Source organism: Triticum aestivum, chromosome 2A, assembly GCF_018294505.1.
Source record: "Triticum aestivum cultivar Chinese Spring chromosome 2A, IWGSC CS RefSeq v2.1, whole genome shotgun sequence".
Taxonomy (NCBI): Eukaryota; Viridiplantae; Streptophyta; class Magnoliopsida; order Poales; family Poaceae; genus Triticum; species Triticum aestivum.
In genome coordinates, this window is record NC_057797.1 from 499,300,269 (window position 1) to 499,326,266 (window position 25,998).

Sequence of the window (25,998 nt, forward strand, 5' to 3'; positions counted from 1 at the left end):
AGGCTAGTCCCAAAAATCATATAAAATAGCATATAAATGCATATAAAACATCTAAGATGGATAATATAATAGCATGAATACTTCATAAATTATAGATATGTTGGAGGCGTATCAGCATCCCCAAGCTTAATTCCTGCTCGTCCTCGAGTAGGTAAATGATAAAAGAAATAATTTATGAAGTGTCAATGCTAGCAAGTGCATGAGTTTGATCAATGATAGTTCCAATCACTTTTTCTAGCATCATTATATATCAAACAGTAGATCAACTCATAAAACTTCTCATGATCAAGTAACAACCTATTCACATGTTAAAGTATAGATCATAAACTTTCTTGAAAACTAACAAACCATGCTCTTAGTCATCAAACAATTGCAATTCATCTTATTTTCGGGAAGGGTCTATCTAAGAGCTTTGGTTCAGCAAACTCCACACACTCAACTATCATTTAATCTTTCACAATTGCTAACACTCACGTGATATTTATGGGTTCGAAGTTTTAATCGGACACAAAGAAAGATAGGGGCTTATAGTTTCGCCTCCCAACCTTTTAGCTCAAGGGTAATGTCAACAATAATAATTTATGAAAACCTACATCCAAGTGGACATATATATCCGGGTCGCTCTAACACAAAGTGCTTGCCAAAGGAAAAAGTGTAAAAAGGAAATGTGATGATCACCGTGACTCTTGTATAAGGGTAGAAGGTAAAAGTAAAAGATAGGCCCTTCGCAGAGGGAAGCAGAGGTTGTCATGCGCTTTTATGGTTGAATGCACAAAATCTTAATGCAAAAGAACGTCACTTTATATTGCCTCTTGTGATAAAGACCTTTATTATGCAGTTTGTCGCTTTTATTTCTTCCCTATCACAAGTTCGTATAAAGCTTATTTTCTTCGCACTAATAGATCATACATATATAAAGAGCAATTTTTATTGCATGCATCCATGACAACTTACTTGAAGGATATTACTCAATCCATAGGTAGGTATGGTGGACTCTCATGGAAAAACTAGTTTAAGGAATGTTTGGAAGCACAAGTAGTATTTCTACTTGGTGCCAAGAATTTAGCTAGCATGAGAGGGAAAGGCAAATCTCAACATGTTGGATGATCCAAGACAATATAACATTTGGATATAGGAAAACATGACCCATTAAGTTGTCTTCCTTGTCCAACATCAACCTTTTAGCATGTCATATTTTAGTGAGTGCTCACTATTGCAAAAGATGTCCAAGATAGTATATTTATATGTGAAATCTCTCTTCCTTCAATATTCTTTCATGAATTGTTCAAGTGACCAATTCTGCGTTTGCTAACTTCCAATAAGTTTACTACCTATACATATTATGTGTGAAGTCATTACGCCCCATTTTATAAGCATATGAAACGTATATAAATTCAGATTTATGATATTCAATTCATTCAACCATTTACTCATAGGATATATGTGAAGCACGTGAGTAAATGACAAACTACTCCAAAAAGATATAAGTGAAGAACACTGAGTAGTCAAATAATTAACTAGCCATGGGAGGATTCTTATTCATTCAAGATTTCAGATCCAATGATTTTATTCAAACATCAAGTAAAATTGAAAATATGCTCCAAGCAAAACACATATCATGTGACAAATAAAAATATAGCTCCGAGTAAGGTATACCGATAGTTTCGAAGACGAAAGAGGGGATGCCTTCCGGGGCATCCCCAAGCTTAGGCACTTGAGTATTACTTGAATATTACCTTGGGGTGCCTTGGGAATCCCCAAGCTTAGGGTCTTTCCACTCCTTATTCTCCTCGTACCGATATCTCACCCAAAGCTTGAAAACTTCAATCACACAAAACTTAACAGAACTTCGTGAGATAGGTTAGTATGATAAAGAGTAAACCATTCACTTTGGTACTATCAAATACAAGGTTCATAATTGTTCTCACACAATGACTACTGTACTATATCATTTCTACAATTTATATTGAGAAATATAAGCCATAGAAACTAGAAAACAAGCAAACTATGCAATGAAAACTGAATCTGTTAGAAACAGAACAGTCTGTAATGATCTGAACAACAACCATACTTCTGCTACTCAAACAATTATGAAATAAATTGGTGGACGTGAGGAATTTGTCTATTAATCTTATTCAAAAAGAATAAGCACCAAATCAATCTTCTGTAAAAAAATGGCAGCTAAACTCGTGAGCGCAAAGTTTCTGTTTTTTACAACAAGATCACATTAACTTTCACCCAAGTCTTCCCAAAGGTCTTACTTGGCACTTCATTGAAACAAAAGCTATAAAACATGATTACTACAGTAGCTTAATCATGATAACAAACAAAAACAGTAAGGGTAAATATTGGGTTGTCTCCCAACAACCGCTTTTCTTTAATGCTTTTTAGCTAGGCATGATGATTTCAATGATGCTCACATAAAAGATAAGAATTGAAACATAAAGAGAGCATCATGAAGAGTATGACTAGAACATTTAAATCTAACCCACTTCCTATGGCTAGGGATTTTGTGAGAACATAATTTATAGGAACAGGAATCAACTAGCATAGGAAGGAAAAACAAGTATAACTTCAAAACTTTAAGCATATAGAGAGGAAACTTGATATTATTGTAACTCCTACAAACATGTATTACTCCCTCATAATAATTTTCAGTGGCATCATAAATGAGTTCAACAATATAACCATCACATAAAGCATTCTTTTCATGATCTATGAGCATGGAAATTTTACTACTCTCCACATAAGCAAAATTCTCCTCATTCGGAATAGTGGGAGCAAACTTCTTCTAAATCCACTTTAGATGATAGTATTATTCATACTCCGAAAGATATAAGTGAAGTTCATGGAGCATTCTACAATTAATATAGACTAACCAATATCGAAGCTCAAAATATATAAGTGAAGAACATGAATCATTCTATAAAACCACAATCAAAAGGTTTAAGTGAAGCACAAAGAGCAATTCTATAAGATCATACTTAAGAGATATAAGTAAAACACATGAAGTATTCTATAAATCAATAAATGGCAATCTCATACTAGCATGGTTCTTAAAGGAAAAACAAAAACACAAAGGACACAAATTATGTGATCAAAACAAAAACGGAGGTATACCGATAATTGTTGAAGAAGAAAGATGGGATGCCAACTGGGGCATCCCCAAGCTTAGATGCTTGAGTATCCTTGAAATATTTACTTGGGGTGCCTTGGTCATCCCCAAGCTTGAGCTCTTGCCTCTCTTTATTCTTCTCATATTGATAGCTCCTCGATCTTTGACCACTTCATCCACACAAAACTTTAACAAAAACTTTGTGAGATCCGTTAGTGTAATAAAGCAAATCACTACCTTTAGGTACTGTTGCAAAGTTATTCCTATTTCATATTAGAACTATATCTACTGTATTCCAACTTCACCATGGTTCATACCCCCCGATACTATCCATATATTCATCAAAATAAGCGAACAACTCATAGAAAACATAATCTGTCAAAAACAGGACAGTCTGTAGTAATCTGGAAGTTTAGTAAACTTCTATAATTCCAAAAACTTCTAAAAATATATGAAATTTAAACAATTTATACATAAGTAATGTGCAAAAAGTTTCAGACCCATTTTACTTTCCAGTAAAAAAATGTAAAATCACGCGCTACAGCCAAAGTTTCTGTTTTTGTACTGAACTTAATAAACAAACAATCTAATCAAATCATCCTAAAGACAAAGCTTCGCACATTATTTTTGTAATACAATGGATATATACAAGGGGATAATTATTTTCAGAGAAGCTTCCATGCAATTTTTTACATTGTTTCCATGAGCATGAACACAAGTGCTCAAGGTCCACCCTCATTTCTTTAATGCATAATCTTCCAATCACTTCTCTTATTGAAAAACTTTTTAGGCATGAGAGGCAAGTAAATTATTTTTGTATTTTCATTCTTTAATTTTTTTTGTATGTTTCACCCACAACTAAACAGAAACAAAAAAAGAAAAAAGAAAATCTACTTAGTGAAGAAAGCATACAAGCACACACGAGAATATCAACTCCACACTATTGCTCCCCGGCAACGGTGCCAGAAAAGAGCTTGATACTCCCCAAGTGCAGGGAATCATCGTAGCAATTCCCAATGGTGGATGTGATAAGTATGGTGTGTCGAACCCACAAGGAGCTAAAGGTAAGATCAATATTCTCTCAAGTCCTATTTGCCACTGATACGACTCTACGTACACCGAACGTTTGCTTCCGACTAGAAACGAGAAATAAAAATACGTTGTGGGCATGAAGAGGATAACCTTGCATGGTATCGGAGAGCTAAAATATAAAAGTAGGTGCTGTTATCATAAAGTTAGAATTTATTACTAAATATTATAAATAGCGAGTGTGGAATAATGATGGGTTGGTGTGTGGAATTGTCCTAGGCAATTGTTAACAAGACCGATAGTCGTCATTGCAATTTCATATGAGGGAGAGGCATAAGCTAACATACTTTCTCTTCTTGGATCATATGCACTTATGATTGGAACTCTTGCAAGCATCCGCAACTACTAAAGATCATTAAGGTAAAACCCAACCATAGCATTAAAGCATCAAGTTCCCTTTATCACGTACGTAATAACCCCCTTACTCGGGTTTATGCTTCTGTCACTCAAGCAACCCACTATAAGCAAATCATGAACGTATTGCAACACCCTACAGCGAGAATTTCCTCATGCTTGCGCGACACGGAGGGCACAATAGGATAGCACAAAATAAAACATACAACTCGTACCAATCTAGATCATCAATTAACCCAAAGACAAAGGATATCTACTCAAAACAGCATAGGATGGCAACACATCATTGGATCATAATATGTGGCATAAAGCACCATGTTCAAGTAGGGATTACAGCGGGGTGTGGGAGAGTGGACCACATAAAAGAGATGAGGATGGTGATGTTGATGAAGACGATCACCGCGACAATGATTCCCCTCCCGATGGCACTCCGGCGCCACCGAGAGAGAGGAGGTGAGGATCCCCCCTTATGCTTCCTCCTCCATGGCCTCCCCTGGATGGGGAGATGTTCTCCGTCTGGTCCCTGGCCTTCATGATGATGATGGCCCCTCCGGGATCCTCCCCCATAGCCTCCGATGATGATGGCCCCCTCCGGCAGGGTGCCAGAGAGGGCCTAGATTGATTTCTCATGGCTACAGAGGCTTGCGGCAGTGGAACTTCCGATCTAGGTTATTTTTTGGGGGTTTTTGTATTTGTAGGAATTTTTGGCGTCGGTTTCACGTCAAGGGGGTCTCCGAGTCGTCCACGAGATAGGGGCCATGCCCAGTGGGTGGGGTGCGCCCCCACCCTCGTGGACGGCTCTGGACTCTTCTGGCCCAACTCTTTTACTCCGGGGGCTTCTTTTGGTCAATAAAAAATCATCAAAAATTGGCTCATCAATTGGACTCCGTTTGGTATTCCTTTTTTGCAATACTCAAAAACAAGGGAAAAACAAAAACTAGCACTGGGCTCTAGGTTAATAGGTTAGTCCGAAAAATCATATAAAATAGCATATAAATGCATATAAAACTGTCGGCGTTCTGGGAACGGGGGGTCCCCAGACTTGCCTGCTTGTGGCCCACGGTGTGGCTCTGCGACTGGGCCCGTACGGCCCATGCTCACCAGCAAGGACTCAAGACCCTCGCGAGGGGCCAAGCCTCGTGAGGCGGACGACACAAGACCTCCTCAGGAGCGGCCTCACTAGGATGGCTCGCGAGGGGCGGAGAGATCAAGGCCAGACAAACCTCGCGAGGTTCCGATGACGTGAGCCATGACGATCGAGATCAGGCGGGCGCCAGCGTGCACAGTGTCCTTGTTTCCTCTTTGGTGCCAAGGGAGCAAGCGCAGGCACGGAGTACTGAAGCGTCAAGCAAAGATATCCATATCAGTGCAACGAGACCAAGACCAGTAGGACGGGAAGACGGAGTCACCACTAGAGCCTTTGGCACACGAAGACTGCTTTTGTCATGATAAGATGTACTAGCTATCCCCTTTCGAATTGGGCGTTGTTGGCTCCCTTCCCGCTCAATATTTGGGGAGAGGACCAGGGCCTCTATAAATAGGATTAGCCACCACAATAGGAGGGGGATCCAACGAGGCTGGAACTCATTCAGCTCATCCCCTCGCCCATCAAGCACAAGAACACCTCGCCTCAGGAGGCTGTTCTTCCCCTTGTACTGTTCATCCTCAGCCCAAGAGGCAATCCACCACCACCACACTGGAGTAGGGTATTACACCACAACGGTGGCCCGAACCAGTATAAATCTTGTGTCCCTTGTGTTGCGAGTTCATCGAGTTAGCCCGTGAGACCATAGCGAAGCTAGCACGTGGATTGTTAGGGGGAGATCTTCACGCGCACCCCAGTGTTTGAACCTTGAGGGTTTTGCCGGAACCGGGGATCCGACATTTGGCGCGCTAGGTAGGGGTGCGACGAAGCTTCCCTCCCGTTGCTCCGCATCCCGTTGCTCCATCATCTCCATGGCGGACGCTCGCCGCGCTCGTGCTGCCCTCGCCGCCTGCATTGCTCAGACGGATCCCGTCGGCGGGCCACCCCGTCGTTCTCCGTCGCCTGCCACCAACGCCGCCACTAGCTCGGCGGGGAACAAGCAGCAAGCATCCTCGCTGCACCCCTCGGTGCGGCGGGACGGCCGCACCGCCACTCCATCGCGGACCCCGGCCGGCTCGTCATCCCATGCTCGTCGCGCTCCCATGGACGCGCAGGCTGCTCTGTGCATGGCGCGCGAGCTCCTGTGCTACCGCCCCATCGACAACCTCTACAAGGACTGGCTCGACCGCATCACCGAGCTTGTCAGCGCCGCAGGGGGCTCCCCTGCGCCATCCCCCTCGCTGCCTCACCCTCCGCCGGCCACGGGCGGCGTGGCCTATGGAGCGCCTCCACCACCTCTGCCCCAAGACGGAGTCTTGGCGCCCAGGCGCGTGGCCCCACGGCGCGACCTGCCGCGTCCGGTGCCCGCGCAAGAAGAAAGAAGCTACCAAGAAGTCCCTCGGCCATGAGAAAACGCCCCCGCACTCCCCGCGCCACCATGGCAAGACTGCGTGCCGCCAGCGGCGGAGGTGGGCGGACCCCATCAAGGACAAGTTCTCCACGTAGCATCGCTTGGCTAGGCAAGTTCAAGCCGGATCCGCCTCCTCGCTATGACGGCACCCCCGACCCCGTGGAGTTCCTGCAGCTCTACGAGCTGAGCATCGAGGTGGCCAATGGCGACGAGAAAGTCATGGCGAACTGGTTCCCCGTGGCTCTCAACGATGGTGCCCCGCTCCTGGCTCTTGAACATGCCTCCAGGCTCGATCTCCTCCTGGAACGAGATGCGCGACCGTTTCGTCGCCAACTTCCAGGGCACTCGCGACCGCCCACCGGCTGCGGGTGACCTACGTCGCGTCAAGCAACAACCAGGAGAGACCCTCCAGAAGTACATCCAGCACTTCAACAACGTTCATCTCAAGATCCCCAAGGTGACGGACGAGGCCATCATCTCCGCGTTCTCCGATGGCATCCGCAACGTCAAGATGAAGGTGGAGCTCGCCATCCACGAGGAGTTGTGCATGTCTCTGGAGCTGTTCAACCTGGCAACCAAGTGCGCAAGAGCTCAAGAGGGGCGCCTCTCCCTCCTGGAGCTCCCGGCTGCAGACCCGGAGGAGAAGAAAGCCAAGGCCAAAGACGTGAAGCGCTAGGGAGCAGCCGTGCTCGAGGCGGAGCCAGACACAAAGCGCGGCAGGGATCTGCCCGAGTCATCCAAGAGCAGCCGACCATTCTGCGCCTTCCATAACCTGCATAGCCACAACACTGGCGACTGTCAAGAGCTCAGAGCCATTCGAGAAGGACGCTTCGGTCGACGCCCCAAGCGCAAAGACTGTGGCTACGACCGAGGAGGACATGGTGGTGGACGTTGGGATGACTGTGGCCTGCGCTAGGAGTGGCGCGACCGGCCTCATGAGGACCACTGGCAGGATCAGCCTCGCGAGGGCGCCTGGAGGGATCAGCCTTGTGAGGATCGTCCTCAGGGCAACACCGGTCTTCCTCCACTACCGCCACCACCAAGAAGGAATGACAACCACCACCAAGTAGAGGGGGCTGGGGGCTTCCAGGAGCCGCGTGCTATCGCCTGCATCTTGGGTGGAGCTCAAGCCCCAGCCTCACAATGTATCTTCAAACAGTTTTCTCGTGAAGTGAACATAGTCCTCCCCAAGCTCGAGGCCACGCACCCGCTCAGATGGTCCCAGTGCGCCATCATGTTCAGCTCGGCAGATCAGCTCAAGTGTGCGGCTACCGCTGATGTCCTCCCGATGCTCTGTTCACCAGTCATTAGCAATGTGCAAGTTACCAAGACTCTCATTGATGGTGGCGCAGGGCTCAACGTCCTGTCCGTCGACACGTTCGACAACCTCCAAGTGCCGTATGATCAGCTTCATCCCACCAAGCCTTTCTCAGGAGTGACCGAGGGCTCCACCACACTGATCGGTCAGGTCCGCCTCCCAGTCACCTTCGGACAGCACAACAACTACCGCACCGAGCTCGTCGACTTCGACGTCACCCACATCCATCTGCCATACAATGCCATCCTCATGGCCAAGTTCATGGCCATGACGCACCACGGCTACAATGTCCTGAAGATGCTAGGAAGCGGCGGGATCATCATAGTCCCCTGCGAAGAAAGAGATGCGGTGTGCTCCCTCGAGCGCGCCTTCCAAGCAGCGTCAATCGAAGACCCCGGCAACAATGCAGCTCGATACCCTCCTGAGGTCGTCCCCAAGAAGAAGAAGAAAGCAGCAACTCCATGCCGGACCTCAGGAGGGCAGCACCACAAGTGGCACCTCGTCAGGATTAGCGCCCGCACCTGGGGCATCTCCCTCTATCGCATAGGAAGGCAAGCCTGGCGCCCTCCTCGGGCAGGGCTCGGGGGCTCTCTTCTGGAGGGCCTTAGACCTTGAAAACGTCACGAGGGAGGCGCTCGGGCACCACTTGGAGGCATGTTTCGCGGCATGTCTCCCTCAGGAGGACACTGGGCAAGGAGCGCCCGTCGCTCAGGAGTTCATCACCAAGGTATCTCAGGAGCTTCAGGAATCAAGAGCACTACGTGGCGACCGCCGCCCACCTGGCGCTGCTCCCCACCCAGGCAAGGGTGGTGGGCTGCGCGTCTGCATTGACATACCAGGGCTCAACCGAGCCGCATCTCAGGAGCGCTACTGGCCTTCGCGTGTTGGGCGCTGCGAAGGTCTACCTCACAGCTACATTCTCATGTCGTTCAGCCTGACGAGCGTGGCTGTTGCCTCCCAGCGCAACCTGCAGAGCGTCATGGCGGGTCAGGAGGCCAGGCCCCACGCAGTCCTGCGGAGATGGCGACAGTCCTCAAGGAACCGCCTGGACCCCCAGAGCCTCCCGAGGCTCAGGGGCCTGGTGGCTCGTGACGGACAACCCCTTCGCCGCGTACCTTCAGCTACCTGAACACCCCTTCATCAATGCAACCGGGTGACATTTTCCAACTTCATTTATCTAGGAGCGCCCAGGGGGCTGCATTATTCCAAGGCCGCATGGGTCCGTCCCTGTGGCATGTATCCTTTCTTGTTTATGTCTTTAGCTTACCTTGCTGGGGGCGCCCCTCGGGCTGCATCATCCCCAAGCCGCTCGGGCCTGACCCAGTGGCACGTATCGTTCATGCACTTACCTGAGCTAGGTTGCCTTTCATGCTTAATCTATCTATGATTATCACCTTCTTGATTCTCACCCACCACGGGGGCTACTCACGCTGGCACGCCGCTTGTGCTCGGGTCCGTCCCTGCAACACCAGCAAACCTAAGCGGTCGAGCTCTGGCTCACAGCATGCCCCGCGCATGTCACCTCACCAGGCCCTCAGTGCCTTCATCTCCTCACGGAGCGACTAGCGGCGAACCGGCAACCGTAATGGCAAACTATGTCTCTCCTTGTGTTGTCTTGCATGAACCTCCTGAAGGCGACGGTAGGCGGGACCGTGGGCCCCCTCTTCTCCCATGCAATCCGCTTGCATGTTAAAATGGGGGCTCCTAAGCATTGCGACTTAGGAGCTCTTACTGGCTCTCCAGCCCACACCCCTGGCCTTGACCATGGCACGGGACCTGGCATTCCAGCGGAGGCTGAGCTCGCTCAAGGGCTGGGACCTGAGGACGCAGAGCACGAAAGAGAGCATGGAGAAGGGTGGAGGCTCGCATGGGCTTGGCCTAGCTATGCTTTGGATGCCTATGCACGAATCTGGCGCATCATGAGGAATCGACCCCACACTGTCGAGATAAGTCCCGAGCCCGGCTTGACTAAACCACTAAGGACTAAGAACCATACTAACCGCAGCCCTGCTGCAACAACGTCACCCCCTTTCCTATCGCTCGACGGCTACTTGAGCGCTAAAGGGGACCTCCCGAGCATCACGCCTCAGGAACTCTTACTGGACCTCGGGCCGCTCACCTCCTAGCCTTGACCACGGCACGCAACCTGGCATACTAGTGACGGGTGCAGCCTGCCTGGGGACCGGGACCAGTCAGCGTAGAGCATCAAGTCGTCGCGAGGTCGGAAAGGGAGACCGAGCTAAAGTAGGACTCGTGCTCACGCAAGTTCATAATAAGGACAATATTGACAAGAGGCATTACAAAACCTTTACACCCCCATAGGGCATATCTTGATTCCTCACAGGGAACAAAAGAAAGGAACCTAGGGAATCCTAACTACACGTACCCCTGAGGATGCACTACTAGGAAAAGGGCTATAAATGATATGGCCACTAATGGCGAACCAGATATGTGGTGCGCCACTACTATATAGTAATGGCGCACCATGAGTTGGTGCGCCACTAGTAACAAAAAAATTTATATATATATTTTTCCAAAAATACTAATGGCGCACCAGGGAACAGTGCGCCATTACTAGTTTAACTAGTAATGGCGCACCTGCCATGAAGTGTGCCACTACTATATTTTTTTTGCAAAACTACTAATGGTGCACGTCAAGCCGACGACCCACCGCACCCTCCTCCGCTCCACCGCCGTTGATGACCCACCGCACCCTCCCCTGCTCCACCGTCGCCGCCGCTGACACCCCGCACCCTTCCCCGCTCCACTGCAACTGACGACCCCCCGCATCCTCCCCCGCTCCACCGTCACAAATGAATGCAACTAAAAATGCAAAAACAAAACAAATTTCATTATATTTTCAAATAACAAATTTGATGATATTTTCAAATAAAAAATTTGATGATATTTTAAAAAATTATTACTGTTTCATATTCATATGCATTTTCTAAAAAATTATTATATGCAACAAAAAATAATAATAATAAGTTACTTATGGCGCACCTCTGGCTGGTGCGCCATTGCTATGCAAAAAAGTTACTTATGGCGCACCTCTGGGTGGTGCGCCATTGCTACCTAAAAAAGGTTACTTATGGCGCACCGCTCGGGGGTGCGCCATTGCTAACCTTCCCCCCTCTATCCCTTTCCCCCCGAGCGCCGCCTCCTCCCTGAGCCCAATCCCCAATCCCCCGAGCCCTCGACCTGCTGCTCCGCCGCCGCCCCGACCCACTTCGCCGCCACCAGTCACCCCGTGCCGCACGGAGACGTCCAGGAGGACCGCCGTCGACTGCTTCTTCATCTACGGGTTCTCAATCGACCGGAGCTGCACTGTATCATCGCCATCGTCGTCTTCCCCAACCTCGACCTCGCTCGTCCACCTCGTCACATTGCTCCGCCGCGGCCACCCCCAACCTCCTGAGATCATCGTCGAGCACCTCGGTGAGGCCCTTGACCGATTTCCCCTTCCCCTGTCGGGTTCGTCGCTGTAGCCACCGTCGTCAAGCTCCTGCGTTGCATCGCTGCTGCGCTGTCGCTACAGTCGGCCACGCCCGCACACACACGCACTTGCGTGTTGCCTCCCACGGCCGCGCTCACCCTCGCCTTGTTGCTGCTCCTCCCTCTTGCTTTACTCCTGCTGCTCCTCCTTTCAACGTCTTGCCGCTCCTCTTCTCTAAAACCTCAAAACTGCTGCTGCTCCTCCTCCTCTCCACTTCCCTCCTGCTGCACTTCTCTGAATCTGAATCCTTGCTGTCTCCCTTTCTCTTTGTCAAATTTCTATGAATTTTAGAAGTGTACAGTTCAGAATTGTGTAATGTTCAGATTTTATATATTCTTGCAACCTACTAATTGTTCAGTTTAGATTCGTGTTTGTCTAGTTTAGATTCGTGATATATATAAGGTACATTGATACACAACATGCAGCTGCAGCCCCCATAGATACTTTTTTTTGTTTTGAAAAAGCCGATATATGAAATGTGAGAATTCTTAAAATATGAATTACCGTGAAGTAGCTTGGTCGTGCCAAGAAAATGCTACATTTTTGGTACTTGAAAGGTTTATGCTGATTCAGAAAATCCATGTGGCCTATTGAAAATTTAGAACTTGTGATCAGGAGATGTTTGGGAAAAGGGGGTGTAGGTACCATTCTTGTGTTAGGATAATTTTGTAGATTTTTAGGAGCTAGGGGAAATAGGGTTGTAGTTGTAAAATGAAAATGGAAAAGTGGGTGTTTCTCTCAAAAATTTCAAAAGAGTAGGATGGGTCTTTGTTCAAAAATGATTTATAGGAATTATAGGGTCTCCCAAAAATTTTGTGGCAATTTTATAAAAATTATTTGAATTAGTTTTAGTGCAACAGAGGCAACTTAGAGTTTGAAAATGGCATTAAACGAATTTGTTTTTGGGGTAAATTCTATTATGAAATAATTCCTACTGTTATTTAAAATATAAATGAAATGATTTTGAACACCAAGCAAGAGCTACGTTTCAAGTTGCTGAACCTTTTCATATAAGCTTGCAGAAGATTTAATTGATCATACAGAAAATGAAAAATGAAGGTCATACCGATCCTAGTTGGTATTATTTTTCATGGCTAGAAGATATATTGTTCTACCCCGAGTGAAGGGAAGGAGTTTGCTGGGTTTTGTCTCTGACCATCGTGTTGTGATGATTTTGCAGGTACCCCGAGAGGCCCTTGAGTTTGCCGGAATGTCGATTAACTTCCGTTCCGGCAAATTCGGGTACTCCATATGTCCTATTTTCAGCAAAGGTCATGCTGAAATTTTTCGTGAATTTAAGCATGACTTTGCTAAAAATAGGACATATGGGGTACTTGCGACAAATGCATGGGCCGGGGTATCTAAGTACTTAACTAAGTAGGATCAACTGCCTCTTGTGTTATACATATAGAAGTGTGATATCAACTCATAGTTATTACTAATGTCAGTTGCTCGTCATCGATAAACCCTAATCTGGAAGAGGAACCACTCATCCTATGTAGTTTTGAATTATGAACGTAGGATATGTCGTCATCGGACGACGAAAGTCTCCCGGGGGAATGCGGCTGGTGCCATGACGATCGAGGTTTGTGCGACATGCCTCACCTGGATGATGATCGGCGCTTCAGCATTAAGCTCGAGGAGACCTTCGAAGTTGAAATGGTACACAACGACGACAAGTGTTATTTTCATAATTAAGCATGACTTCAACTATTTTAATGTGTAATTTTCATCTTTTACACTTCGAGTATAGCTTATCCCATGCCATGCAAGACGTTATGTCTTGGCAAGGATGGATTTTGAAGACCATGAAATGTCTGAAACAAAGAAAATTCACCTAAGGACTCATCACGATGTGGATTTTGAAGTAAATCTATATAATTTTGGGAGCGTAACCCATTTTGGTTGAAAAAATCGGGAAACATTTTGCAAGATGTATGGTTTTGATGAGGGTATGCTTGTCACCATGGATCTTGGTGATCCTAAAATTGAGCAAGACAATATGGACATTTGGGTCCTTGTTGATACGCCTCCAATTCTACCGCTATGTGAGTTTCTCAAACATAGTTATTAGCTAATTTATATTGTTTATTTCAAAATAGTTGAAAGCTTATTTCCATTGACAGCTTATTTTTATTGTTCAAAGAATGTGCGGGAGATGGTAGACAAAACCCACTACACCGATGGCCCCGAATTAACGGCTTACAAGGAGAAAAATCATCTGGTCGGATTTTGTACTGACATTGAGAATTACAATACCTACAATCAAACTCCTCAACATTATGGTCAATACGTGCCACTAGTGCATGTGTTCAACCACGGTAACTACCATGGAGATACCCTGGTAAGATTTCTTACTATTACGACATTCGTGCATCTTTTGCATACTTCTAAAACTAGTACATCATTGCTAACTATGAAGTTATTACTATGTTTTTCAACAGATAATCCCAGAGAATTGTGTGACTCATTTGATGTATCAAAAAGGTAGTCTTAATGTTTTGAACATACAGCCAGGTCATCCTACGAATTTCAACTGTCCATACGAGATTTCTAAAAGAAGTGGAGACATCAAAATCAAAGGATGGAAAAAATGTATGGACAGTCGTAAGGAGGTTCTTGGAAGCAAAAGGAAGCGAAGTGCAAGAATTGGAGACAGGATGATCTCCATTCTCCATAATGGAGAGTTAGAGTCTATATTGTTTTTTGCTATTTTACCTTAAATAGGGTATTTAGGTCCTGCCTAATACTGATGATCATGTGCTAAGAACAATTAAGTAGGGTTGGTTCGATGACTATCAAGATGATGATCGTAGGACTTGTTATTAATAATGAGTAGAAGTTGTATGATGATGATTAGTAGGACTTGTTAGGATTAGTATTACTTCCGACAAACTCGCTACTCGCGGTCTCGAGATTTGTAATGTTCTATCTTTGTTCGGTCTTTCGAATTCGGAGACTAATATGATGAATTGTATTCGGAGACTAATCTTCTATTGTATTCGATGAATCTGCTATTACTGTGTGGTGTTGTCTATATTCTGTCCAATAATATATTTTGTAACCTGTGAAAATATCAGAAAAGAAAAAATAATCCCTCATATTCATACTAGTGGCGCACCACCACATAGTGCGCCATTAGTAAGCCAGAGCACACTAATGGCGCATCATCCACTAGTGCGCCATTAGTATGCCAAAGCACATGGGTAAATATGGCCCCCTGGGAGGCATACTAATGGCGCACCGTGGGCTATACTAATGGCGCACTGCATGGTGCGCCATTAGTATACCAGATACTAATGGCGCACCACAGGTGTGCCATTAGTAAAAAATACTAATGGCGGGATACTAGTGGCGCACCTGTAGTGCACCATTAGTAGGCAAAATAGGTGCGCCACTAGTAGGCCTTTTCCTAGTAGTGATGACGCCATCATCAACAGTGGGCCACCAGAGGCCGGCGCCAACCTCATCCAGATCAGCAGCGACGGCGGCCTGACGCTGCAGCCCTGCTCTGGGATCGGCGAGAGCTTGGGGGCACGTAGCTGTCGTCGCTCGTCTCAGGAGTCTCGTAAAGCTCGGGAGAGTCGCTAGACCACCAGAAGTCGCCGCTGTCACTGAGGAGCTATAGGCGGGGCCTGCGGCAGGCCCAACGCCCGCTGCTGCGCCGACCTGGTGGCCTCCTTTAGGGCAGCACTCCAGGTGGCGGCCTTCCTCGTCGAAGACCTTGAAGAGAAGCACGGAGCCGCCATCATACTCAAAGTGGATCGCGAGGGCGCCCTCTGTGCGGCAGACTCGAGTAATCTCGCCCCAGCCTCGGGTCATGAAGATCCTCCCGGAGGCAACAACTTCAATTTCCGCTCCAGTCGCCGGGGCGTTGTAGTCGGCGTGCTGCAGCCAAAGTTCGAGAGGGCCCCTCAGCGGCATCTCGGCGACGAAGAGCTACGGGAGGCGAATCCAAGTGCTCGGGGGCATCGCCGCCCACAACACGAACTCGCATGAGCAGTCCGCCGCATGGACCCCTAGGGAAACGGCATGCGCCTCCGCGGCACAGCAGCCACGGCCCTGGCGCGGGTGGTGGCGCTCATCTCTCCTCCCTCCGAGCTCATCAGCGTGAGCATACAAGGGCAATGGGTACCCAGGAGGCGGCCTCTCATACCAAGGCCGCGACACCACCGGCCTCACGACCATCTTGCGGCGATGAGACCTCCTCTTCTTTGGCGGATACAGCTCGGGCTCGTCCAGGGGAGCCTTGCCCTTCTCCGCGGTTGAGAACCTCCAAATCGGCGCCATGACTGCACCAGCAAGGAGTGGAGCAAGGAAGGAGGAGCAAGCGGAATGGGAAGAGATGGGCGACGGGGGCTCCGCCCCCTCCCATTTATAGCAGGAGGATTCCAACCGCCGGCCTCCATGATCTAAGGTAATAATGATGGTTTTTCCTTGCATGCAGCAGGGACCCGTCAAGTCAGGCAGTTGCCGAGGCAGCATGGGGAAGCGGAGAGGCCCACGTCCAATCAACCACCACATGTCGACCAAGGCCGCAGGCTATTGGGGCCCACGGTGCTCCGCACTTGACCTTTGGCTTCGCCTCGAAGCCAAGCTCGAGCGCGCCTTGGGCCCGGGGGCTACTGTCGGCGTTCTGGGAACGGGGGTCCCCAGACTTGCCTACCTGCGGCCCACGGCGTGACTCTGCGAGCGGGCCCGTACGACCCATCCTCACCAGCAAGGACTCAAGACCCTCGCGAGGGGCCAAGCCTCGCAAGGCGGACGACACAAGACCTACTCAGGAGCGGCCTCACTAGGCTGGCTCGCGAGGAGTGGAGAGATCAAGGGCAGGCAAAACTCGCGAGGTTCCAATGACGTGAGCCATGACGATCGAGATCAGGCGGGCGCCAGCGCGCACAATGTCCTTGTTTCCTCTTTGGTTCAAAGGGAGCAAGCGCAGGCGCGGAGTACCGAGGCATGAAGCAAAGGTTTCCATATCAGTGCAATGAGACCAACACTAGCAGGACGGCAAGACGGCGTCACCACCAGAGCCTTTGGCAGGCGAAGACTGCTTTTGTCAGGATAAGCTGTACTGGTTGTCCCCTTTTGAATTGGCCATTGTTGGCTCCCTTCCTGGTCAATATTTGGGGAGAGGACCAGGGCCTCTATAAATAAGATTAGCCACCATAGTAGGAGGGGGATCCAACGAGGCTGGAACTCATTCAGCTCATCCTCTCGCCCATCAAGCACAAGAACACGTCGCCTCAGGAGGCTGTTCTTCCCCTTGTACTGTTCATCCTCAGCCCAAGAGGCAATCAATGACCACCACACTAGAGTAGGGTATTACACCACAACGGTGGCCCGAACTCGTAAAAACCTTGTGTCCCTTGTGTTGCGAGTTCATCGAGTTAGCCCGTGAGACCTTAGCCAAGCTAGGACGTGGATCGGTAGGGGGAGATCTTCGCACGCACCCCAGTGTTCGAACCTTGAGGGTTTTGCCGAAACCCGTGATCCAACAAAAACATCTAAGATGGATAATATAATAGCATGAATACTTCATAAATTCTAGATACGATGGAGAAGTATCACTCCCCAACACTCGACTCTCTCCCATAGATATGGAGATGGTGGAAAGAAGATTTGAGTGGAAAGCAACTTGGGGAAGGCTAGAAATCAATATGCTTGTGGGAGGATTGGTATATCTTGATCTCAGCACATGAGTAGGCCGTTCTCTCTCAGAAAATGTATGGTGGAAGTGTACGCATGTTCTGATGGCTCTCTCACATATGGAAATGGGGGTGGAGGGTATATATAGCATCCACACAAAATCCAACCGTTACACACATTTGACCAAACTCGGTTAGACCGAATAGATGAACTATGTATGAACGATTAGTTTAAAATGTGAACATTAGGAATCTCGATGGGACCGACTGGAACAACTCTATGGGACCGATGTGCTAGGGCTTAGGGAAAACCTTATCTCGGTAGCGCCAATTGCATCAACTCAGTGAGACCAAAGTGAAGCAATAAGGCAACAGAGATTTGATCAGGCCAACTCGGTGAGACCGATTGCAATTCCCTGAGACCGAAATAATTGCAACACGTCATAGAGTGTTGGCAAGGCAATCTCAGTGAGACCGAGATCCATATCAGTGTGAGCAAACTATTAGGGTTTCTAGATGTGCCTATGTCATATGAACTCGGTGGCGCCGGGTAGAAAGAATCGATGGGGCTGAGTTGGAGTTTAGGTTTTGAAATATTTGGAATGAGTGGTTGAGGGCTTTGGAGCAATATCACTAAGCATTTTGAGCAAGCAAGCCATTACGCAACACTGAAGGAAATATGCCCTAGAGGCAATAATAAAGTTGTTATTTATATTTCCTTATATCATGATAAATGTTTATTATTCATGCTAGAATTTTATTAACCAAGAACTTAGTACATGTGTGCATACGTAGACAAAATAGAGTGTCCCTTGTATGCCCCTACTTTACTAGTCATTAATCAAAGATGGTTAAGTTTCCTGACCATAGACATGTGTTGTCATTTGATGAACGGGATCACATCATTTGATGAAAAGACCCATCCGTTAGCTTAGCATTATGATCATTTAGTTTTATTGCTATTGCTTTCTTCATGACTTATACATATTCCTCTAACTATGAGATTATGCAACTCCTGAATACCCGAGGAACACCTTAGGTGCTATCAAATTTCACAACGTAATTGGGTGATTATAAAGATGCTCTACAGGTATCTCCTAAGGTGTTTGTTGGGTTGGCATAGATCAAGATTTGGATTTGTCACTCCGTGTATTGGAGAGGTTTCTTTGGGCCCTCTCGGTAATGCACATCACTATAATCCTTGCAAGCAATGTGACTAATGGGTTAGTTGCGGGATGATGCATTATGGAACAAGTAAAGATACTTGCCGGCAACGAAATTGAACTAGGTATGATGATACCAACAATTGAATCTCGGGCAAGTAACATACCAATGACAAAGGGAATGACATATGTTGTCATGCGGTTTGACCGATAAAGATCTTCGTAGAATATGTAGGAACCAATATGAGCATCCAGGTTCCACTATTGGTTATTGACCGGAGATGTGTCTCGGTCATGTCTACATAGTTCTCGAACCTGTAGGGTCCGCACACTTAATGTTCGATGACGATTTGTATTATGAGTTGTGTGTTTTGGTGACCAAAGTTCGTTCGGAGTCCTGGATGAGATCACGGACATGACGAGGAGTCTCGAAATGGTCGAGAGGTAAATATTGATATATTGGAAGGTTATATACGGACACCGGAATGGTTCCGAAGAGGTTCGGAGAGTTTTCAGAGTACCAGGAGGTTACCGGAACCCCCCGGAAAGTTAATGGGCCTCATGGGCCATAGTGGAGAGAGGGAGTCAGGCCACAAGAGGTGGCGTGCGCCTCCCCCCTGCCCAATCCAAATTGGACAAGGGGTGGGGTCGTGCCCCCCTTTCCTTCTCCCTCTTTCCCATTTCCCCCTCTCCATTGGAAGGAAGGGGGGAATCCTACTAGGAGTGGAGTCCTAGCTAGTAGGACTCCCCCCTTGTCGCGCCTCCTCCTAGTCGACCATCTCCTCCGCCTCTCGTTTATATACGGGGGACGGGGGCACCCCAAAGGCACATCAATTGTTCTCTTTGCCGTGTGTGGTGCCCCCTCCATAGTTTACTCCTCCGGTCATAGCGTCATAGTGCTTAGGCGAAGCCCTACACAGATCACATCACCATCACTGTCACCACACCGTCGTGTTGACGGAACTCTCCCTCAACCCTCTGCTGAATCAAGAGTTCGAGGGACGTCATCGAGCTGAACATGTGCTGTACACGGAGGTTCTGTATGTTTGATACTTGGATCGGTTGGATCGTGAAGACGTTCGACTACATCAACTGCGTTAACCTAATGATACGTCTGCAACGTATCTACTTTGCCTAATGCTTTTCCTCTTGTTTTGGACTCTAATTTGCATGATTTGAATGAAACTAACCCCGGACTGACGTTGTTTTCAGCAGAACTATCATGGTGTTGTTTTTGTGCAGAAATAGAAGTTCTGGGAATGGAACAAAACTTTGCGAGGATTTTTATATCAATAATAAGAATTTCTGGAGCGAAGACCCACTAGAGGGGGCACCTGGGTGAGCACAACTCGCCAGGGCGCGCCCCTCTCCTATCGCGCCCAGGTGGGTTGTGCCCACCTGGTGGCCCCACAGAGCCTAAAACCGATGTTATAAAATCCTATTTTCCCAAAAAAATCAAGGAGAAAGAATTATCGCGATCCATGAGATGAAGCCGCCGCCACCTCCTATTCTTCACCGGGAGGCCAGATCTGGAGTCCGTTTGGGGCTCCAAGGAGGGGGATCTTCGTTCTTAATCATCACCAACCCTTCTCCATCGCCAATTCCATGATGCTCCCCACCGGGAGTGAGTAATTCCTTCGTAGGCTCGCTGGTCGGTGAGGAGTTGGATGAGATTCATCATGTAATCGAGTTCCACTCTGTTCTTAGATTGATGTTGCTATGACTTTGCCATGCTTAATGCTTGTCACTTTGGGCCCGGGTGCCATGATTTCAGATCTGAACCATTTATGTTATCACCATTATATCCATGTTCTAGATATGATCTTGCAAGTTGTCACCTACTACGTGTTATGATTCGGCAACCGTGGAGTGACAATAGCCGGGACCACTCCCAGCGATGACCGTAGTTTGAGGAGTTCATGTATTCACTATGTGTTAATGCTTTGTTCCGGTTCTCTATTAAAAGGAGGCCTTAATATCCCTTATTTTCCAATATGGACCTGATAACCCACAAGTATAGGGGATCGTTTGTAGCCTTCTTCGATAAATAAGAGTGTCGAACTCAATGAGGAGCTAAAGGCAGAACAAATATCCCCTCAAGTTCTATCGACCACCGATACAACTCTATGCACACTTGACATTTGCTTTACCAGAAACAAGTATGAAACTATTTTGCAAGAATAAAACTATGAGTACTTTGTGAGAATAAAACTACGAATAAATTGCAAGGTAATAAAAGTGGATATCTTGTGTCAACAAAAAAGTCATTTGTCCCTAGGCAAACGATAACAAGTACCGGTAATCATTCTTGCAATTTTACATGAGGGAGAGGCATGAGCTAACATACTTTCTCTACTTGGATCATATGCACTTGTGATTGGAACTTTAGCAAGCATATGCAACTACAAAAGATCATTAAGGTCGTGAAACCCAACCATAGCATTAAGTATCAAGTCCTCTTTACTCCCATACGCCATAACCCACCTATCCGCGTTTAGGCTGCTGTCACCCCCGCAACACTGACAATAAGCAAACCATGAACATATTGAAACACCCTACAGCGAGGGCCCCTCACGTTTGCGCGAGACGGAGGGCACCATAGGATAGCACCATGAATAAAATAAACAATCATACCATCCAAGATCACGATTAACCCATATGACAAAACGGATCTACTCAGACATCATAGAATAACCATAGATCATTGGGAAATAATATATGGAGTTGAGCACCATGTTTAAGTAGAGATTACAGCTAGGACAATAGGTGTTACACTGCTGCATAGAGGGGGAGAAAGTTGGTGTTGACGGTAGCAAGACTGTTGATGTAGATCGTTGTTCCGATCGTTGCCCCGGTGGCACTCCGGCGCCACGGGAAGCGAGGGGGAGGGATCCCCCCTCCTTATTCTTCTTCCTTGGCCTCCCCCTAGATGGGAGGAGAATTCCCCCTCTGGTCCATGCTCTCCATGGCAGCGAAGGGGCAGTAGCCCCTCCGAGATTGGATCTCCCTCTCTGTTCTCTTCTATTTCGCGTTCCCCATATCTGGCCGAAAACCATTTCTTATATTCCCGGAGATCCGTAACTCCGATTGCGCTGAGATTTTAACATGATTTTTTCAGATATAAGCTTCCTTGCACCCGAAGTAGAGGTCCAACCAACGTACGAGGTGAGCACAACCCACCATGGCACGCCTGGCTCCTCTTGCGCGCCTGGGTGGGTTGTGCCCACCACGGGCCTCCGTTTGCGGTGATTGCAACTCCCCAAAATCACATATATTCCAAAATAATTCTTCATGAAATTTTATTGCATTTGGACTTTGTTTGATATTGATACTCTGCGATACAAAAAACATGCAGAAAACAAGAACTGGCACTTGGCACTGGATCAATAGGTTAGTCCAATAAATCATATAAAAAGTTGCCAAAAGTATGTGAAAGTGGTATAATATTGGCATGAAACAATCAAAAATTATAGATACGACGGAGACGTATCAGCATCCCCAAGCTTAATTCCTGCCCGTCCTCGAGCAGGTAAATGAGAAAAAACATATTTTTTGATGTGGAATGCTACCTAGCATAAACTTGATCATATATCTAATCATGGCATGAATATTAAGACATAATTGATTCAAAGTAGTAGTCTATTATTTGACATAAAGACATCAATACTCAGGCATCCCAACAAACAATCATGTCTTTGAAAATATCAACGCAAAAGAAAGCTATCCCTACAAAATCATATAGTCTTGTCATTCTCTGTCTTCTTAACACAAAGTATTTATCATGCACAACCCCGATGACAAGCCGAGAAATTGGTTTATACATTTTAACGTGCTTCATATTTTTCAACCCTCATGCAATATATGAGCACAAGCCATGGATATAGCACTATGGGTGGAATAGAGTATGATGATAGGGGTAAACATAAAGAAGCCAAAAAGGTAAAAAAGTCTCACATCGACGCGGCTAACCAATGGGCTATGTAGATGCCCATAAATTGACATCAACGTGAGGAGTAGGGATTGCCATGCAATGAATGCACTAAATTCTATAAGTATATGAAAGCTCAATATGAAACTAAGTGGGTGTGCATCTAATCCTATAGTGAAAAATTCCCACTAGTATATGAAAGTGACAAAATAGGAGAATCTCCATATGAAACCCATGGTGCTACTTTGAAGCACAAGTGTGGTAAAGGTTACTAACAATGCCCCTTCTCTCTTAGTTTATTTTATATTTTCTATTTTTTTTCTTTTTCTTTCCTTTCTTTCTTTTTATTTTTTTATTTTTTCTTATTTTTTTCTTTTTATATTTCTCTCTCTCATTGTCCGGAGTCTCATCCTGACTTGTGAGGGAATCATAGTCTCCATCATCCTTTCCTCACCGGGGCACTGCTCTAAAAATGAATAATGATGATCATCACACTTCTATTTACTTATAACTCAAAAGAAATAAAAATTACAACTCGATACCTATTACAAAGCATGACTCTATATGAATGCCTCTAGCCTGTACGAGGATGTGCAATGATCTAGTGTAACATGTATGAAAAATGATGAACGGTGGCTGAGCCACAACTACTATGTCAGCTATATGATCATGCAAAGCAATATGACAATGAATGCTCAAGTCATCAAGCGGAAGCGGTGGAAGTTGCATGTCAATATATCTCGGAATGGCCATGGAAAAGCCATAATAGGTAGGTATGGTGGCTGTTTTGAGGAAGATATAATAAGGCTTATGTGTGATAGAGCGTGTCATATCGTGGGGTTTGGATCACTACAAAAAAAGACACTTCCGTGATGATACGTGTTTGTCATAGTAGGTCACGTTTTCTGTCACGCATGTATATCCACGACAATTTTATGACAGAATCAAGATAGTCATACATGTGCTGTCGTAGAAGTGTTTCATGACATTACCAAAATTATCATCATGGAAGTGTCCACTTCCATGACGATAAATCGCGGGTCATAGAAGTGCTTTTGTCAAGGGTGACCGACACATGGCATCCACCATAACGGGGCACCATTAAGCTATTGGGTACGGTTTTGGATCCGATAACCCGTCAACAGCCCGGACGAATGAGGATTTTCCATGTGTAAATTTGTCAGTGCCTGGAGGAAACACGTGTTGGCCAGGAGGCGCCTATGATACGTTGGGACAGATGTCATTTTCTACATTGGGACAGATGTCATCCATTCATTGGACAGGAGGCGCCTATGATATGTCGACACATGGCACGGCCCAACAAAGGCCCATATAGGTTAAAAAGGCCGGCCCAGTCAAAGGCCCGTAGTACTTACTCAGGTACTAGTGGGCCAGCCCAATAACGGCATGTTTAATAAGGCCCATTTATGGCCCGAAGCCAGATCTAGCCCGTTAATTGTTCGCCGAATATTTGGGCCCAATTATGGCCCAGTGACTTTCGGCCTATTAGAGGCCCGATGTAGGCATGGGCCCATTTCAGCCCGGTGTGTCTTTCGGCCTGGGAATGGCCCATGCTACCCATGAGCCATATATGGTCCGACGCTACATCCAGCCCACTAACGGCCTGTGATAAAGGTGGTGACAGTTCAGCCCAATGTGACTTTGGGCCTGTTAAAGGCCTGTCGTATAATTTGGCCCGTTGATGCATGTACTAAGATTTTAGCCTCTTAAAGGCCCATGATATCAGTGGGCCAACTCAGGCCTGAAATATATTTCGGCCTGGTAACGGCCCATCATATAACTGGGCCAAAAAAGGCCCAGTCTACCTTTCAGCCTGCTGAAGGATCGTCGATGACTAGTGAAAATTGAGGCCCAACATGAATTTCGGCCTGCTAAAGGCCCATGGTTTCTTCTCAGCCGTAATAGGCCACCAGAATATTCAGCCTGTTAATGGGCCATACTAAGCGCTGGGTCCACAAAAGGCCCAACTAAAATTTGGGCCGAATATAGGCCGTAGTAAGTTGTGGGCCTAGCACAAAGTGTGAAGGCCCCAATGGCCATTCGAGCCCAAGAAATATGCAGGCCGGCCCAATTGTGGCCCTCTAAAAACCAGGACTGTTAGAGGCGAATGTTTCTACCCGGTCGACTACATCAGATTTTTTCCAGATAGCGAATGATGGCAGTAACTAGTAGGAATTAAGAACAAACCTACTCTATACAATAAAGAAACTACGATATAGTAACTTAGAATAAACCTACACTATACAATAAAGGATTTATGGTATATTACATCCACTGGGCATCAAAGTTCACCACCAGTGATCATAAAGTGTAACGAAGAAGTAGATTACAAAAACTGGGCACCATTGCAGCGTAACAAAATAATACTGAACCGAGACCACTTCCAAGACAGTTCAAGAAAGGTTAGCCTTGCACGGGAACTGCTGCGCAAGCTGCTGAGCAAGGCTGTGAGACCGGCCTAGCATGTCGGTCATAGCTTCCAGGTGTAGCTGTTTAGCAATGAGGTTCTCAATGGCGTTCTCTGCAATCTTCTTAGAGATAGGACTTCAAGTTGAAGTTGAGTTGCAGAATGCCTTTTTGCTATAACTTGGGACTGAATAAGTCGAACTGATTCAGACAATGAATTATGTGAGCTTGTCTGACTACTAGTCTCAAGTAAATTGAACACTACATCAAGACAAGACTTTGGGGTTGTCTCGCTATCTTCAAGATGTTTTGCCTTCTTTGCTGCAATATATGTTGGGTTTGTGTCACAGCCTTGAGTAGACTTGTGCATGCCATTAGGCATATCACCCTGAAACAAGCAGAGAGATGACGTGTTTTGCACGTGTATAAACAAAGATGGTAACTGTGCTGTCAATTCCATCCAATTTCAAATTAGAAAATAAAGAGTAAGTTCAAAATATCAATAGCATAATTTGGCATTGTTCATAATGCGGGGAGCTTCACCACACTACTGGATTACCATGTCAACATAACAAGCATAGATGAAGGGCAAAGACAATCATTGTATCTAATTTGGTTAGTGTGCATGGCATGTTGTTCATATCATCAGCCACATCAGTAAGACAAAACAAGAGATGACAAGGTGCAAACGTGGGCTGCTTCACCACACACTGGATTATAGATCCACAAAAACAAGCATACATATAGGTAATATTGAGTAATGTGCATGGTATGAATAAGGAATTTGGTTTTACAAGTAAAACTTTGAACTTACGGTTGTTGCGAACATGCATTTTGATAGAAACAACAAACTAAACAGCAGTAAACGATAGGGAGTATGAGCAAATTAAACAACAGTTGAGGATAAAGGCTTTAGAAGGACTGACTTACATTAACAGTTAACACCGGCTTTATAATGCCCTTCT